This window comes from Eulemur rufifrons, chromosome 7, assembly GCF_041146395.1.
Source record: "Eulemur rufifrons isolate Redbay chromosome 7, OSU_ERuf_1, whole genome shotgun sequence".
Classification (NCBI taxonomy): domain Eukaryota; kingdom Metazoa; phylum Chordata; class Mammalia; order Primates; family Lemuridae; genus Eulemur; species Eulemur rufifrons.
In genome coordinates this window covers 193,043,308-193,062,959 of record NC_090989.1, presented here as the reverse complement: position 1 = coordinate 193,062,959, position 19,652 = coordinate 193,043,308, and the positions used below count along the sequence as shown (strand labels likewise).

Sequence of the window (19,652 nt, the reverse complement as noted above, 5' to 3'; positions counted from 1 at the left end):
TCTTTGACATCATTAGACTTTAGACAACAACTAAATAAGGGTTTTTTTGCAAGATGAGGGAACTGTGTATAACTAGTGATATGATTGTTTACAGAAGTAAGCCTGAACATTTTTAAATTTAAAAACTTTAAATAGGCCGGGCGCGGTGGCTCACGCCTGTAATCCTAGCACTCTGGGAGGCCGAGGCGGGTGGATCGCTCGAGGTCAGGAGTTCGAGACCAGCCTGAGCAAGAGTGAGACCCCATCTCTACTAAAAATAGAAAGAAATTATATGGACAACTAAAATATATATATACAAAAAAAAATTAGCCGGGCATGGTGGTGCATGCCTGTAGTCCCAGCTACTCGGGAGGCTGAGGCAGTAGGATTGCTTAAGCCCAGGAGTTTGAGGTTGCTTTGAGCTAGGCTGACGCCACGGCACTCACTCTAGCCTGGGCAACAGAGTGAGACTCTGTCTCAAAAAAAAAAAAAATAAATAAAATAAAATAAAATAAAAAATAAAAACCTTAAATAAGCACAGCTTTAAGAAAATACAATACTGTATACTATGACAAATGTACATTAATCTTCTAACATAGTATGAATTATTTGGTCTCTTTTCTGAAATAAAATGTAGGAAAGTCTTGTGTATCTTGGTTTAGTGATGGCTTCATTTCTAGTCAATTATTTATATATCAATTTTTATCAGTACCAAAAGAATCCATTACATGAACAGGTTTGTAAAATAATTTCTGTATATCACGCCTGTAATCCTAGCACTCTGGGAGGCCGAGGCGGGTGGATCGTTTGAGCTCAAGAGTTTGAGACCAGCCTGAGCTAGAGTGAGACCCGGTCTCTACTAAAAATAGAAAGAAATTAGCTGAACAACTAAAGTATATAGAAAAAATTAGCCGGGCATGGTGGTGCATGCCTGTAATCCCAGCTACTCAGGTGGCGCTTGCCTGTAATCCCAGCCACTCGGGAGGCTGAGGCAGGAGGATCGCTTGAGCCCAGGAGTTTGAGGTTGCTGTGAGCTAGGCTAATGCCACGGCACTCTAGCCCGGGCAACAGACTAGGCATTTTCAGGCTACTCAGTCTGTAAGGTTATCGTTTAACTCTTGTCACTATGTAAGTATGTCAACTTGTAACTATGTCAACCATGCATAAGTGGTATGCATGTTGGGACTTAAGTCATGAATTGTGGAGAATAAGAAGCAGTGTATTATAGTTTAACTCTTGTCACTATGTTAACTATGTCACTTGTAACTATGTCAACCATGCATAAGTGGTATGCATGTTGGGACTTAAGTCATGAATTGTGGAGAATAAGAAGCAGTGTATTATAGTGACAACATTTGTATCTAACAAATAATTGCAGTATCAAACAAATCTTTTCTATGAACTTTGTGATTTGTTTTACTGTTGGTCACTTGTAGTGGATCCTTGATTTGACTCTCCCATATTCATGCTTTCCCCATCTGCACTCTCTAACATTTCTTCATCTTCCTCATCATCATGTAGGTCTTTTTAATTTAATTGTCTAGCTAATTTAATATTCAGACTTTCATTGTAGTGAAGCTTTGTTTTCACTTTGAATTGTCCCTTTATTTCCTCCTCCAAGTGAGAGGTCCCTGTCGTCCTCTCCCCTGCTTTCTTGTTCCGGAACCCGATGCCTTGGCTCCCAGCCTTCAGCAGCAGCGCAGTTCTCAGCTAAGACATCTGGAGTCCTGGCTTAAGTGGTTTCTGAATCACTACATGCACCCTCATCATCACCTCTCACACCATGGTAAGGAGTGCTTGGTTCATCTGTCTTCTTTAAACCACAGTGTGTCTACTGGACAATAAGTCACCAGGATGTTCATTTAATCCCACTTCTGAAATCCATTATTATAAAGTTACTCAATGTAATCTCTGCCTTCAATGCTGCCTCCCTAACTCAATGTATTGAGTGATTATTTGTCTAGATTAAAAACTTCTAATATCAATTCCCAAATCTACTGTTTCAATTTATAAAACACACAAGTTTCCATGCCTCACAGATTTCATTTTCCATATTTGTCTAGTGTTAATATTGTTCACAAGCCTCACCTCTTTGTAAATTTCTTTACTTACGTATTAAATGATGAGTACATAAACTTAAATGGTAATAATTTAGTTTCTACTCTACACTATTTTTTATCATGTACTAGTGTTTTATGTCCCATTGCTTAAGACATGATATGAGATTGTGTAATGGTTCTTGTAGTAGTTGCTGTTGTATTTTTGTTCCTGGCATAAGACAAAATGAGTCTTTCTGTGGCCATCCTAAAACAAAACCAATCTTGTAGTCTTTAAATCCAACTTAATCATGGTGCAGGTTCTTGGGATATTATATTGCCATCAGTGTATCTACATTTTATTTAAAATTTTAAAGGTTTATTCATAATTAATATTTATCATTGGAATACTTTTTTACAGATTCATAGAAACTTGTTCAACCCAGCAATATAAAATTAAATATCCCTAATGTGAGATATAATGACAAGGTGTAAAATCAAAATTAGATATGTATCTAGACGATTGAAAGAATTCAAGTAGCTAGCTTTAACAGTAGAGCATGGTGGGTAAAACCACTCCTTGAAATCAGCCCAGACAGGGTCAAGTTTCCACTTTACCCCTGTCCAGTGTCTGAATTTAGACAAAGTACTTGCCCTCTCTGTGCTTAAATCCTTCCCATCATTATAATGGCAGCACATGCCTCATACATTAGTGAAAGCTAACAAAGTTACCACATGCCTGCCCTTGACGGCAATGCAAGTATACATCACAAGTACACTTTAAATGGTACACACGTACATATTGGAAACCTGTTAATACTAGAGAAAATTTAAGTAATATTTCTGAGTAGGCACTAATGATCAGTGGAGAATGTTGCATGTTAGTTTATATTTTCAATGTAGCCCATGCCTCTTTTTCCCCTGCAGGTCCTCTGGCTCTGAAGGCAAATATCAGGCCGTGGGACCTGAAGAATGGCTGTCAGGGATTTGACCATGGCAATGACCATCCTAACACAGGCCATACTTGGAACCCTGGAAAATTGTTATCTTCTTTACCATGTTTTTTTACTTCACTCAGTAAAAATTTACTTCACTTATTAAGGTCCACAGACTTGATTATTATGCACCTCATTAATATAGCCAAATCCTTGTTCTCTCTCTCTGGAGGAGTTCTACTGACAATGGCAGCTTTGGGGTACAAACATTCCCTCAGTGATTTTAAATAAAAACTACTTTTCTATGTTCCCAGAGTGGGCAGAGGTGTGTTCACTGGTACCACCTTCCTCTTGAGTGTCTTTCAAGGAGTCACAGTCAGTCTGAGGAATTCCAGGTAGGCAGAGCTTACAGTGAAAACTACCAAGTATATTGGCTCCTCCATACTCCTGTGATGGATCCTCCAAATTCTGGTAAATATTATTTTTTCCATGTCTGTGACTGACACAGAAAATCACAAAGACAGAAGATTTGGGATACTGTTCTGTTGTTCATCCTGGCAAAGCTGGAGACACTCCATGAAGCATTGTTATCCTTCCCGGTGCTGTATGTTTGGGGATCATGCCCTGGGTGAGTGGCTCCATGATTTTTATTCTGTACAGGCAAAAGGAACAGGTCAAATTCATACATATGACTAATTTCTCCCCTAGATCCTTCTCTGAGTCCAGAGCTACTAAAACTTCTTCTGGTGAGCACTTTTGTATCATTTTACACTCTCTCCTTCATCGTTCAAGTTTGTTTGGCTCTTTGTAATAATCCTGGTCAGTTGATGGTGCACATCTGCCTGATAACCAGTGAAGATTTCCCAACTGTCAGCCGTTCGTTCTCAGAAGCAAGGACTCCAATGTATCAAAGCTTTGCATTGCCTGGGTAAGTAATACAAACTCCTGGTCTTCTCAGGATTATGTGAAGTGTGTGTGTTTTTTCAGCGTTCAGTTGTTTATTCATTCATCTTCATAGAATTGTAAACACAACTATGAAATATTCTCCTTTCAAGAAACTGACTGTACACACAGATAAATGCATTTGTGTAAGTGTAAATGTGTGTGTATATGAGTGTATATATTTGCATGTGTTGGTGACAATCAGGTTCAAGCAATAACATTGGAAATTACACATGAAGAATGTGAAAGTAATACCAATTACAATAATAGCAAATGCTTTGCCATAAAGTCTATTACATTTGATAGTCCTATCACTGTGGTAAGTGATTAATTTTTAATTTATCTTTAAGTTATCCAACTGAATATAGCCAAAGTATGTTGTCTTTAATAGGAATTAGTTTGTTTTTTGTTAAATATAATAATGAGTTTATCTGGAGTGTGTTCTTCATGATAACCTGCTCTATTTTCTTATTTTTTATTATCTTAGTTTGAAACCTAGAAATTAAAGCTTTCTATGAAACACTAATCACAGTGTCAAGTGACAATATCTATGCCCTATGAACAATATTACATTAATCTATTTACCTTTCTTCAACTTTTAAAAAATTCTCAAGTGTTTAAAATATTTAATGGTAAATACACATGTCATAAGTGGAAAGCACAATGAAATACTAAAACATCTCTGGCATAATTATGTAAGAGGCTTTTTTTTTTAAGGACATTTTATCCGACAGATATATTCTTATGATCTCAACTAGTCACTGTACTCAACAGTGAGCACTACAGTAACATCTAATGGCAGATGTCACTTTTAACCCTTTTATACTTTATATAAATATTATGAAGCAGAAACTCTTTAGTACGTGACTTTTTAAATTGCATAGGTTAAGTTTATTTGTGTTTTTGCATGTTGTTGTGGGTCATTTTTTAGCATTGAATTCTGTTGTGTAAATATCAGACAACTAACATAATTACTCCACTGCTGATGCACATGTGAGCGTGCTTTAGTTGGGGCTGTTAGGAAGAGTGCCAGTATATAAATTCTAGAAAATATATTGGTGACACACATACAAGTTTCTGTTCGGAACATATGTAAAGTAAAATTTTTGTGTCATATGTTTACATCTCTTCCTCTATAAATAATATGCCCAACAGTTTTCCAAAATATTTGTACCACTTTTCACACTCACCAACAGTATATAAGTTTCCTGGTGTATCTATATGCTTGCTAACATGGTATTTTCTGTTATTTGCACTTTGTCTCCTGGTTGCTGTGTGATTATATCAGGCTTTATTTACATTTCCCTGATTACTAAAAAAGTTGAATATTTTTTTACACTTTTTAAGATATTAAATTACTTCTTTTTGAAGGACTATGCTGTTTTATTTTAACCATCCTCCATTGTTTTAGCCATATTTTTTGTATGAGTTTGTAGGAGTATTTACATATGTTGGATAGGAGTCCTCTCCCTTCTCTCTCTCTCTCTCCCTCTCCCTTCTCTCTCTCTCTGTCTCTCACTCAATGAGAAGTTCTAAAGTTTAATATAATCTGATTTGTTATTTCCCCCAGTATTAAATGCCTTTTCTTTCATTTAATGATTTTTTTTTCTACTTTAAGATCATAGAGATGTTCTTTTTTTTTAAAGACATTTTAAAAGTTGGTTTCACAATCCATTCAGAGTTGATGTTGTATGGCTAGTTATTTAATTTTTTTCCAGTAGTATAATAAAATTCAGTTTGTTCTTCAAATGTTGTCTTACCGTTATTTTTATTTGCTGTTACCTGTCTTTGCCTCATCCAATTTAACCTCACCTCTCTCTTGGAGCTGGCTTTTCTGTAACACTGATAGTATAACTTGTTGGCTTGCAAATAGGAAAATATCTAAGAGCTTCACATTTTTGACAATTTTGGTGATGAGGGTGGATTTCTAAGATATTAAGATTATAAAGTATGAAATGTCTGATTTCTTTAAGTACTGAGTTTGATAGTTGACATCTCTGACATTTCACTTTGACACTCCTTGTTTTATTTTTACTATGAAGGTACATCTTCATTCTTTCAATAGTATAGTTTGGCTTGTGATTTTCTTTTAAAAATTTTTTGGAATAATTTTTGTGAAACCATGGATAAGTCAAAAATTTGTGTTATTTTCACATATGGGTTTTGTTGTGCAGCCAATGCAGTGCAGACAGCTCAAAATATCAACAAAGAGTTTGGGAAGGATGTGGCTGATGAATGCACAGTATGTTTATGGTTTGAGAAGTTCCATTTTGGTGAATTTAATCTTGAAAATGAGCCAAGTGGGCGACCTGAGACCAAGGTGGATAGGGATGAGCTGAAAGCTGCATGGAAGCGAATTCATCTCAACCCATACGTGAATTAGCAGCAAGGTTTGACATTACTATTCCAACAATATTGGAGCACTTGAAACACATCAGCAAGGTAAACTTGATGGATAGATGGGTACCACATGAATTAAATGAACATCAGAAGAGCAATCATCTAAAAGCTTGCCTATCTTTGCTGTCACAAGATAAAGGCAAACCATTTCTACACCGTATTACGATGTGTGATGAAAATTGGTACTTTTTCACAATCACAAGCATTTGGCACAATGGTTGGATAAAGATAAAGTGCTAAAACACAGTCTAAAACCAAATATTCATTAAGAAAAATCTTAGTGTCTGTTTGGTGGTCCAGCACTGATATAATCCACTAAAGCTTCATGAAACCTAGTCAATCGATTACAGTGGATGTCTGCTTGCAACCAACTGGATGAAATGATGAGGATGCTTACAATTAAGCAGCTGAGATTGGTCAATAGATACAAGCCAATCCTCTTGCAGGACAATGTCACACAAACAATGCTGCTCAAACTCTCTGTCATCCACTGTATTCCCCAGACCTTGCACCAACTCAATACCACATCTTCCAGGCTTTGGACCACTTGTTGCAAGGAAAAATATTCAATTCTCAACAAGCTGTGGAAAACACCTTTCGTGATTTCATCACCACTAGCTCTCCAGGCTTCTTTGCTGCTGGCATAAACAACCAGTGAAACAGGATAGCAAAACTGTGTTGATAGTTTAGGCGCATATTTTGATTAACTGTACTGCTTCTTGCGTGAGATATAGTAAACTAAACTTTTGAGTCAAAACTAGACATTTCCTATTTAATGTAATATAACGTTGTGTAAAAGGAAAGTAGAAAGATTCTTCAGAGGCATGCTTAGGGGATATGAGAAAGCTCCCTGGAACAAGTAGCAAAGTCTCTCATCCAAGTGAAAGTGAAGTGAAAGTAACCCATCCACTCTCTGACCTGATATGAAGGCTGTGTCAGGGGGACGATTGAAATGAGCCACCTGAGCATGCTTCATTTGTTGCTTATTCTCCTCCTGTCTGGAGGAGGAAAGGACAAAGAGTCCCCACAGCTGATATAGCACTTTGTGTAAATAAAAAATATTTTAAGTGTTGTGGTTTTGCTGACAGCAGTAAACTCTAAGGAAATGTGGCATTTGGTGTTTTTCCTACTAGCAGGGAGTCACTCTCTCCCTGTACCCACTGATCCCTCCCTCCATGCATGCTCCATTTTAGCAGCTTTATGGAAAAAGTTGAATCTAATTGGGAGGTTTTTTGGAGGGAGCAACTCAAAATTTTATAGTTCTGTTTCATACAAGTGCCCAAGTCACTGTCTTCTATGGTGCCTTGGGCAGGAACAGTAGGTAATAAAGCTGGGTGAAAATGCCAAGGACAGTGGGGTGAAGCATGGTTGCAAACATAGAAGCTTCTTGTCCTAATGCTTTCCAAATATAGGAAGGTACAAAGATAAGAAGAAAGCTCAGACTTTAGGGTGACAATCTTAAAGAGAATAATGCCTTCCCGTGTCCTGACCCTATCCCTTGCACACACCTATTGTACCCTCCTCTAGTCTTTTGCATTCCCCTGTCTTAGAAATTGTGTAAACTCCTTATTTTGTGTTTCTGTAGAGAAGAAAATAAACAAAAGCAAGCTCATAAATAAAAACATCCAACAGTCAACAGATCGGGTTTGGGTAGGATTCATAGTGAACCCAGAGAATTGAATGATGCCATCTAAATGGATATTGAAGTGACTGAGGATGATGGATTCAAGAATACAACTTTGAGACAAGTGTGAAAGTTTTCACAGGAGATCATCCAGGAGCTCTGAAGGTGGCAGTGCCAGGGAAACGGTGGTGGGTAGCATGAGCTTCTAAGCAGCAAGATACATTTTAACAGGAAGAGAGGAAAATGATCTTCAAGAATCAGAAGGAGCAAGGAGAGTCTATAAACCACATTTCCACCTTAGTGCTTCAGAGTTTGAGAGAATTTCTCTTTACTTGAGATACAGGGCAGCAATGTCCTCAAGGGAAATCCAGTAGATGGAAGAAACTGTCAATAAAGAAGAAGTCTAACAAAATAGAGAAGTTTCCTAATCATGTAGCTTGATTTCCAGAGAATACAACAGAAAGTTCTGTGTCATATTGGAGGAGAAGGATGTTAGGTTAAGGGAAAAAAATCAGAATATTATAGTAATAACAGGAGAGAATTTGGTACAAAAGGGGTTTATGATTTGGATTGTGATCAAGAAAACCAAGAATGTTAAGCAGAGAGGGTTGCTACATAAGACAAAAGAAAGGAGGAGAATGCAGTAGCCTCCTTCATCTTCTGACATGAAGTTATGCATCTCAGGTAGTGAGCAAGAAGTTCAAATATAATCATTACACACTCATTCATGTTACCAGCTTTGGCCTTATGTTTTTTGTTTCAATTCAAAGTAAAGCATCAACCTAAGACAACAGGGACCAAGAAGTAAGCTACATAAAGTAAAATTTTGCTCTGGAGAATCCCCTACAGGATCTTGCCTGGAGGGATAGGAGGAGGAAATGCTTCTGGTCAGCACTTGGTGTCATTTTGCTCTCCTTTCTACCTGCTCCCTCCTTTTGACCCAAGTTTTAATCCTACCTGCTTTGTAACCCACTACCTTGCCTATAATAGATCCTCCTTGGGTCTTCAGTGTTTTCGTTGGTAAAGTTGATACAACATCTCTTCTCTAATCATGCATATTTACACAGTGATAACATGATGTGAAGGGCTCTGAAAAATGTAGTAAGTTGAAGAACTGGGCCACTTGCTTTCACCCATTTTTCCAATTGCAGCTTCAGAACCATTCCCATAGGCACCAAGCCCCTAACTCTCTTCTAGCCTTTTAATCAACCTTTGCCTCATGAGGGGCAAAGCTACATGATAGTCAAGGAAGAGAGACTAACATTATAGCCCCATTTCTTCTCACTGCTATTTACCATACTGCATTCTCTACGTTTGTAACTGGCTTCTTGACAGAACTTAAACCTAGAAACTGGGGCCGGGCGCGGTGGCTCACGCCTGTAATCCTAGCACTCTGGGAGGCCGAGACGGGTGGATCGCTGGAGGTCAGGAGTTCGAGACCAGCCTGAGCAAGAGCGAGACCCCGTCTCTACTAAAAATAGAAAGAAATTATATGGACAACTAAAATATATATATACAAAAAATTAGCCGGGCATGGTGGCACATGCCTGTAGTCCCAGCTACTCGGGAGGCTGAGGCAGTAGGATCGCTTAAGCCCAGGAGTTTGAGGTTGCTGTGAGCTAGGCTGACGCCACGGCACTCACTCTAGCCAGGGCAACAGAGTGAGACTCTGTCTCAAAAAAAAAAAAAAAAAAACCTAGAAACTGGAACCATTTTCCTGGCTGTTGGGTCCTACTGACCAGGCCTGAGGGAGGGAAATGTACATGTCCTAATGGGTGTTCAGTAATGGGATGACATGAGGGCTGGGTGTGAGAGAAATGTTGAAGTAAGTGTGAGCATATCCCATTACTCATTTTGACTCCTTTGGACAAATGAGTAACTAGGGCTCATATTGGAAAAAATAGCAAGAAAGCTACATTCTGCATCTCTTTCTCAACCTTAGCATCAGCCTTATTCTGTTTCTTTATGTTTTTATTACCCAGCCCTCCTTCCTCCCCTTTCATCTCAATCTTCTGGCCTTTGGTCTAGCCTCCATATTTGTCCAACTTCTTCTATTTTCTACCCTACCAGTTTACCTTCTCTGTCCTTCCTTCCCGCTACTCTACCTTGAAGATCCCCCTGCCCAGTTCTTCCTCTCTTCCTTCCAGATTATTGACCATTTGATGCTGCCATGGTTTTCAGCCACTGCATACCTCTTACTTCATTATTTATGCCTGTTCTCCTCCCAGCCCTGCTTTCTAGTCCACTTATTCCAGTACCCACCCCCAATGACACCTGATGATTCACAAATCGCATCCTGGAGAGATGGTTTCCCTACGACAGGGACGGTTCTGGTGCTGTTCATAACAGCCAGGACTGCGGATACCCAGCAGCCTGATCTGGTGGACACAAGAAATGCAAGATGATGGCAAATTAACATTAAGCCTCAGTGAGCTAGAGATCCCCTTTTCCATGACCACATCCTGGTTACCTTTCTACTATCTATATTTTGCCTTCACCCCATGTTGTTAATCCCCTTTGGATGCTAGAGAAACTTTTAACAATTTACTTTTTCTAGATGGTCTGATCCTATCCTCTCATGTCTGATCAGCCAGCCTGCATCCTCTACATTTGTAACTGGCTTCTTGACAGAACTTGATCTGTAACCATAGAGAAAAACTGCAGGACCAGTAACAGAGAAGGTACAAGAGAATGAGAAGTAGAAAGCATCTCTTTTATTGTCAAAGAGGGTAAGTCCTTTTGATTTGCCCTACATTAAAGTGATTTCAAGAGAAGGTGACCCCTGAGAACTCAGACATGGGGCACAAGTTCCCTACTGGAGATATTTGCGGACTCGGGTTTGTTTTTGTTTGTGGGTTTTTGATGTGGTTCTTTTCAGACTTCTTTTTTAAATCCTAGGGTTCCAGAAGCATGCCAGGAATTTTCCACTCTTGAGAGAGGTTGCCCCAAAAAGGGGTGGGGTCCCCCTACTCTGCTGTCATTGAAGCCTTTAGGGTTGAGCCTAGTGAGCTGTTTTTACCCTAGAATAAAAAAGTTAGCAAAGTCTACAAGGCAAGAACATGTCCACATTCTACAAAGAAGATAGCATTTGATAAATATGTTTCTAAATGCTCTCATCAAACTGTTGTCTTGATTGAAGAAATATCCATAGTCAAGAGAGGACTTGCAAATGCAATGAATGTGGTAAAACTTTTTTTTTTTCTTGTTAGATACAGTATGTCCTCATAATGTATACATTATTTCTTGTACAATGATATGAAATAATATGGGAAATATTCATGATAAATTATTAAGTGAACAGGGCAAGTTAAAAACAATAGTTTCATATTTTTTCCCCACCCCCCCTTTCCCGAGTCAGCACCTTCAAGTGTTACCACTCCCCAAACGGTGCGCAATGCACTCATTGTGTAGGCATATCCCCATCCCCTCCCCCACCCCCCACCTCAGTCTGATGTCCAATTGGTGCCGTTATGGTAAAACTTTTAATCAGTCCCAATACTTACTCAACATCAGAGAATTCGTATTGGAGAAAATTCATACAGATGTAATAAATGAGGAAAAGTCTTTAACCAGTTATCACATCTACATAGACATAAGAAAATCTATACTGGAGAGAACTCATTCAAATGTAGAGAATGTGGCAAAGCCTTTAACTAGTACCAAACCCTTATACATGTCATAAAATCCATACTGGTGAGAAACCCTACTAATGTAAAGAATGTGTGAAAGCCTTTCACTGGCACTCAAACCTTACACAACATAAGAGAATTTGTTTTAAATTTCAAGAATATGGCAAAGGCTTTAGGCAGTGCACACACTTACACAACATCAGATAATCCATACTGGAGAGAAACCCTACAAGTGTAAAAAATGTGACAGACCCTTAATTTTTTATCAAACCTTACTAAGCACAAGAGAATTCATACCACTTACAAACCCTGCAAGTATAAAGAAAATGTCAAAACCCTTAAATGGTGCTCATACCGTACTCAACATCAAAGAATTAATACCGGATAGGAGCCCTATACATGTAATAATTTTGTTAAAGTCTTTGTCCAAAATATATACCTTAGATAACACCACAGTATTTATAGTGGAGAAAAAAATTACAAATGTAAAGCAGATAGCAAAATCTTTAACTCTTGCTCATACCTTACTTGACAAATGTTCCTGTAGAAGAGAACGCTTAAAAATGTTATAAATATGGAACAACGTTTGTACAAAATATATACCTTAGAAAGCAACAGAGACTTTATACTAGGAAGCAATTTTATAGGTGCAATATATGTGGGAACTTATTTAATAAAAAATCATGTCTAAATAAAAATCAGAGGACTCACTCTAGAAAGGACTAACACACTAACACTCTTACAAATTACTCTAAATTGGAATGCTTAATAGGAAGACTAATCCAAAGTCAAAACAATTAGATAATTTAATTGCATGTGTCAAAGGAACAAAGAGATTGATGTTTCAGTGGGTATAACTATATTTAATGTATATTTTTTGTAATGACAGTATTTGAGATTTGAACAAATACTATTGATGTAATTAAATTTAATGCCATTCTTTCATTTCTACTATTTATGTAAAGGCATGTGGTTGACTGTTGATACCTCTGAGGTATGAGAGGTTATTCTGTATTAGGTGGGCATCATTCACATCAACTCTCTCATGGAAGATTAAGAGCACTGAAACATAGGGTGTAAGATGAAAATCTGAATAGAGAAGCTGCTCTTTTTCTTTGACTTATAACAGTGTTATAAGTCATGCATAAGTTAGGTGTTCAGGGTATCGTTCTTCTTCACTGAAGTATCAGATAGGAACACTGAGTTTTAGAAATAAATGCTTTTACCAATTATTCATTTAGAAGAAGAGTCTTGCCATTGCTTTAATATATAGATATTAATATATATTCATAGTAGCAATAATTTGAAGTAATAAGTATTTGTTGATATGGTAGCAATAAAGAAATCTTTACAAATATCAGAAATAGGTACAGAAAGCTCCTCTGGTTGGACATGGCGTTATTGTGAATCTAATTTTCTAAATACTTAGCCTTAGTTTAAAAAATAAAGAAAGAACACTTTTCACATATATCATGGTATCAGGAGAACAAGAATGCTTCTTGAGCATTTGTAATCTCTATACTAGCCATTGAAGATAACAGTGCATTTTAAAATGCTTTCTTCAGTCTATGTGTAAACTGGGTTGTTATAATAAATAAAACTGAATGGTTTTTGATGTTTTAACACTGTTGTATGTAGAATAACATATTATCTTGCCACAAATATTAGCCTGTTCCCCCTTGCTCAAAGTTGTATGTAGTATTATTATATGCAATAATGTACTATGGGGTAATACAGTCCAATGATATTTCTAGCAATCCTTATTCCCAGTGGTATGAAACTCCAAATAATTTGGAGAACATTTATCTCATAAGTTTTTTTAATTATTTTACCTTTTTTGTAACTTGTGTGGCATAACGATGGTTATAACACAAATTTTATGAGTACACTAATAATTGGGATCTTTATTAATGAGGTATGACAATTTACAACATTTTATCCCATAATTTCCTTTTTGCATGCCAACCCTCTGGGCCTACAAAACACACACAGACTTTTGGTTTTGATTTACACTAACAAAATACAAATATATATCAATCTAAGGATAAATTTTAGGAGCACAAGAACTATGGAGGAAGTTATTGGTATGTGTGCATGTGTGTGTGAGAGAGAAAAAGAGAAAGAAAGAGAGGGAGAGAGAAATGGAGAGGGAGAGGGAGAAAAAGGGAAGAAAACGAAAATATTGAAACAAAACATATAATTTTAAGAGTGTTGATGGTATACTAGCAAACTAGAAACTAGAAACCTCACAAATCCTGAAAGAAAATATATTTTCTCTACACAGAATTCATTTCTCAAAAATATCATGGCTCCCTGTCTAGAATCTCCTACTGCCAATACTGTGTGTGTTTTTTGCCTATTACTCATTGCAAGAACTGTCATGATTTACTTGTTCCAGCATTCAGAAAGTATTGTTTCTATAACCTGCTCATGGCTTTTAATAATGCTTTTATAAAATTTAGTGATATTCAGATATTAATTTAAAGATGGAATTCCACAGTGAGTGTATTAAGTTACATTTAATTTAATTGGTCCATTTCATTTTTTCTTCTCAATTAAAGAACACTATTTAAGCCACTTAAAAGTTGTCCTTTTCCCTTTTTAGAACTACCATCATCTGTTTGGACTGTACTCGGACAGTTCATTTGAATGAAAAATGGGGAGGCCTTGCAAGGCAAGGGGTTGTTTTGACATTAAATACACAATATAGTGCCGGGTGTGTAATACATGCTGTAAAATTAGGAGTAAAATATTTTTATTTGAGTGAGTTGGTACTTCTGGATAAAATAATGAAACATCCAAGGTGAGGCAAAATTAATTCTGCATGCAGGGAGAGTACTTTGCAGGCTTCACAACTGACTCTCTGACTTTAGGAAAAGAAATTCTTGTTTTATATCCTAACGATCTCCTGTTCCTCACTTGCTCTTAACTTTCATCCTCAGCTACATATGCATTCCAGCCCTCCCCCTCCTCTGCCTGTGCTCTGTATGGCTGCAGCTTCCTCACTGCTCTCCCCACCCCATGCTGCCTCACACAATTCTATCGGTTCTGAGGAGTAGTTTGGAATTTTTTTAATGCAATGAGAAATAGATTTTAAATGGAGTATTTGAGTCTGTTTACAAGTTTTAAATGCAAAAATCTGACCACTTAATTCAGACAAGAGGAAAGTAGTCCCATAGTCCAGACCATTAAGCCAGGCAGTGAGCATGGTGGCAGATGTGGGGACAGATAAGACACGATGGTGGGATCTTTCTTAGGTTGATGGGACGTGCTGAAACAAAATATGGAAAACAATTTTGAAATGTGGGGAGAATATTAGGAATATGCCCACTTTAATGACTCTGAGGTCTTAGAGTAGCTACAGGTGGTGTCACTTTATAGACAAATGTGATGGAGATGAGACAGGGACTTGGGGAATGCAATCTGAGCATCAGGGAAGGGGATGCTGTTTCTATAATATAGGGGAATTACTGGGCCATGGTGCAGAGCACCTACTGTGGGGAGATAGAGATTGTTGTAATTTTTCAGGCCTAGGTTAGCGGCAGTGGGAAGGAGATGATGTTAAATGTCAGGTTGTCAGTCTAGATGTTTGAGATGAAGATGCCTTTGGGAGACTGTACTAGGCACAATCAGGGTGTGTGCTGTGGTTACCCACAGCCCCAGTATCTCAGGGATCAAACAAAAATATATCCCCAATTTAGGTTACATCAACTGTAGATGGGTGTCCTTCCATGGAAGCTGAATCACAGGTGGGCGGGACCACCTTCACTTCCACTCGCCCATTGGTCAGTCTTGTCATGTGGTTCTGGCTCTGTGAGAGGCACTGGGAAAGGTGACCCAGCAGTTTTCCAGTCAGAGGCAGTGAGCATTTCAATCTCAAAAGTTACACCCAGCTGTTAGTCTAGAAGTCTCTAAGTTCTTTCACAGCCCATGTTTTCTTTCTACCCAACCTGTGCAGAGTGGCAACTTGAGTGTCATTTGTAAAAATAAATACAATGAAGTTGGGCATTAGATTATGCTCACACGTTTAACATTGGTGCCATTGAAATATAATATTGCATCCCATTCTGCAGCTATTAGTTTGCGTTCAGGCATACTAAGAAAAGACTGCTGTATAGTATCAAAAGATAATGGGTGTATTTTGTGTCATGAACATGATGGATATGTGGAAGCACAAAAGTGATGAAATTGTGCAGTGCCTTATGAGGTATCAGTTTGTTTCTATTTACTCTCTCTGATATCGTCTATACTTAGGCACTTTGCTCATCTTTACTCCTTGTGGGCCACAAGCTGGCTGTCCTACCTCCAGGCATCAATCCACAATCCAAACAGCAACAAGGAGAAAATGTGAATCTGATAGGACACAGGGAATTAGATTGGAAGCCATTGATTTTTACTTCAAAGAAGGCCATTCTCCCAGGCACTTCTAAGTCACATTGATCAGAATTCTACCCTACGGACACCCTATGCAAAAGCATATATCTGAAGCATAGAAGAACACATAAGAATATGATTGGTGATGGCTGTTGTCACCTGAATTGTTTTATAAGATCTGACACTTGTAACACCTTGTGCACTTGCTATTACCTTGTGCACTTGAATGGGGATTTATTAAAAAACCCTCAAAGCCAGTTGTGGTGGTACATGACTGTAATCCAAGCTGCTCAGGAGGCTGAGATGGGAGGATTATTTGAATCCAGGAATTAGAGGCTGATGTGCACCGTGACTGTGCCTGATTGTGAGTAGCCACTGCGCTCCAGCCAGGGACACATAGTGAGGTCCCATTTCAAAAAAAACTAAATAAATACCCCTGAAATTTAGAATACACCCATCCCTGATGCACAAGAATGTAATTGTGTACGCAAATGTAGTGCTTATTCTTTGGACAGATGCCTAAAGGGCTGTCAATTGAAAGAATTTTAAAGCTAGAAAGAATGGCAAAAATCACCTGAATATGATTCTGCTGTTTACAGAAACTAGAATCTGAGAAAGCTCACTTGGTTTAAGCAGCAGAGTCAAGAGAAATGAGGACCGTCTTGCACATCTGGGTGTAAATCCATCCCCTAAGACTCCAGTGCTATTACCACCACCTTCCCCACAACTTCTCCCTGTACTCCAATGGCAGCAGGAGGAATTCTGATTAAATACTCCCTCAAAGAACCTTATTATTAAATTCTCTTTCCTCTTGGACTACCAATGGTTCATCCAGGTGTTTTCACACATACCAGACCTCCAGGCCCTGAGACATCACAGTTTAGATCCCAGCCAAGGCTTAGACCAGAGAGAGTACTCAGGCTTCCAAGGTAAAATGACAGGAGAAATTCAACCCATATATGACCCTCCTTAGACATTGGGATGACCAATACCGGAGTGCACATGAAACGATTCACAATTATCTATATATCTGACTGTACCCCCGGGGAGAAATGTCCTTATTAGAGAAAGCAATCTGAAATATGCAGCAAGCCATTAGTTCTCCAAAGGTTCTCCTGTACAAAAACCATTAGAAGCACCAGAATAGGTAAACTGTTACCTGGCACATTCCCTCAAGCCTCAGGTAACACCTTGTGACCCACAGGCCCATCTCCGCTCACCAGAGGTCATCCCCACCGCCATGGGCAGTCACGCCTGTCACCAGTGGGTCGCATGCCAGCTCAGAACCCAAGAAGATCGCAATATTAGACTCTCACCCTGAGGCCGGACCTCCACTGGGAGCTGGGATCCCAACCAGAGCTTTGTGCAAAGGGGTCCTGAGAATAGGACGGGGAGGTTGAGGGCCCCCCCCCCCCCCGCCCCCATCGTGGTTGCTGTCTAGTCTGGGTCTCCTTCCCTGACAGACTCCTTCCGCCCTCCCAGACACCCTAGGTAGCACCGTCTCATGCTCCACCGCCGCCACAGGGGGGCACCCCCGTCGCCATCGCCAAATCGCGAGCCCAAAGCCCCCATGGCCTGCTGACAGTCTTGGCCAGCACAGCGAGCCAGCCTTACGACTACGCATGCACAACTCGCTGTCATAATGACAGAGGCCCTTGCCTAGGGGCGCGTCCCTATGGCAGGAGCCCTCTGCGGCCAGGCCGGGCACGTCCTTGTCAGGCTCTGGCCTGTCCTCTCCAGGATGCCTGCCAGGGGATCGTCCGCGGTTCCAAGGAGAAGGAGGAGGAGGGCTCAGCGGGCTGCAGAAGGCTCCGTCGTCGCAGCCTGGAGCAAGCCGCAGCGGGGTCCCTGGACCGGTTGCCCAACGCCACCTCAAAGCCGCCTGCTGGCTGTGTATGTGAGTCTCCCCGAGAGTCCAGGGTCTTCACGCCCGTGACTCGGAAGGCTCGACTACCCGTATGGCCGTGTTTCCCTCTGTCCTCAGGGCTCCACCTTCGTCGTCGGCCGCAGAGCCTGGCCCTGACGGGACCTGCCTGAGTACCTGTGGCTTCTGAGAGAGAGAGGGACAGAGAGAGAGATAGAGAGAGAGAGGGAGATTATATGTATGTGTGTTCGCAAGTGGGAGTAACTGGTCTGTCGTGTTGACCGTTTGCCTCGGGGCTCCTTTAAGTCACCTGGCGGGGAGCCCCTTGGTGAAGTTCCGCTCGTGATAGAGGCCGGGTGCCATTCGTTTACCGAGAGGTTCCTGGATGGGGGTGGGATGGTGTGGTTCCCTCCTGCTGAAGGGCAAGGGGAGGAACGTCCTCCCCACCAGGAGGTGAGCCAGTATTCCGACACGAAGAGGATGACAGCCGAGCTGAGGAATACCACCACCACCTGACCAGGAACTCTGGAGGCCAGAGAGGTGTGCAGAGAAGGCCAGGAAGGAGATTCTGCCTCCCTTGGGCCTCATGCCCAACCTAGGCTCACGCCTGCCTTCTCTGACGGAGGCCGGAGGGCAGAGAAGCAGAGACTATGGAGGGAGAACATCTGTCCCTCCACAGGGGCCTTTCTGGCTAGCTCAGCCATGCAAGGTGGCATCCCTGTGGCGGTTGGCAGTGCTTTCTCCTGCCGGGGTGCCAGCTTGAACCCCGACACCATGCCCCCACATCTTATCACTTCCTCCATGGTTTCCGAGGGCCTGGACCCTTCTTCCTCTGCATGATCCGTGTGCACAAGGAAACATTCCCACTCCATCAAGGTCAGCACTGGGGGCATCCACTGCATGAGGCTTTCCTTCTCCACAGTGCCTTCTTCATGACTGGGTAGGCCTGACGTCCGTGCCTATCCGCCCAGCCGTTTGTTCTGCGAGCAAGTTAGTCAAGTCTCGGTGTCAGTGCAGCATCGGTGGTTGCCCATGATTCATATGGGCTGAGCGGCAACACACCTTGCCTTGCCTGGCCTTTGCCTTCTCAGGAAGAGGCTGTTTCCCTTGGCGTCCGCTCTGCGTTCGCTCCTTTCTTGCAGGGAGATCTGTGCTTGGCTTGTTGCTGGGGAAATGTCGGCAGGGGTGGGCAATGGCTGGCAGGAGCCATTGCCCACCACTGCTTTCACCGAGGGGGTGGGCGAGCAGGAGGAGGGACAGGGTTTTGTGTGGCTGCAGGATGGTGGTGGCCCTGTTCCCCTTCGTTGAGGTTCGGGGGCTGAGTGAACTGCCTAAATAAGCGTTTTCTCTTGGGGCAAGAATGCCCAGTCTTGCCCAGGCCTGAATAAGCGGGCCTGTGCATGTGGTCCTAGGTAGGCTCTGCTTTCACCAAGCTGTCTTAGAGCCCTCTGGGCCCCGGGAAAGGGTGCCTTCCCTCCAAGGTGAGTCTTGGAGCGGGCCAGTCCCGCTGGCCAAACACCTCCTTCCTCCTGGCACCCTGCTGGGCTGTCTGGTCTTAGCCAGGCACCACTCTCTGGTCATATTGGCTGTGCCCTGGACTTGCCTGACTGCGCCTTACCTCCTACCCTGAAGAGCAGAGGGAACAGGCCACAGCCCCTGGCAATGAAGCCTGGGCCTCGCAGGCTGAAGGTGGCTCCGTGGCGGCGTCCGGGAAGCAGCAGCAGCATCCACGGACCGGTCTACCGTCGCCACCTCACACCCACCTGCTGGCTGTTTATGTGAGTCTCCCCGAGAGTCCAAAGTCATCATGTCCCTTTCTCGGGAGGCTGGACTGCCGGATGGCCGTGTGCTCCTCTGTACTCACGGGTT

General features: G+C 41.1%; 1 pseudogene; it reads right to left on the bottom strand.

The window, feature by feature from the left end:
* Nucleotides 1-1,374: 1,374 nt before the first annotated feature.
* Nucleotides 1,375-19,652, bottom strand: part of LOC138385885 (protein phosphatase inhibitor 2-like) — a 54,432-nt pseudogene continuing 36,154 nt past the window's right edge.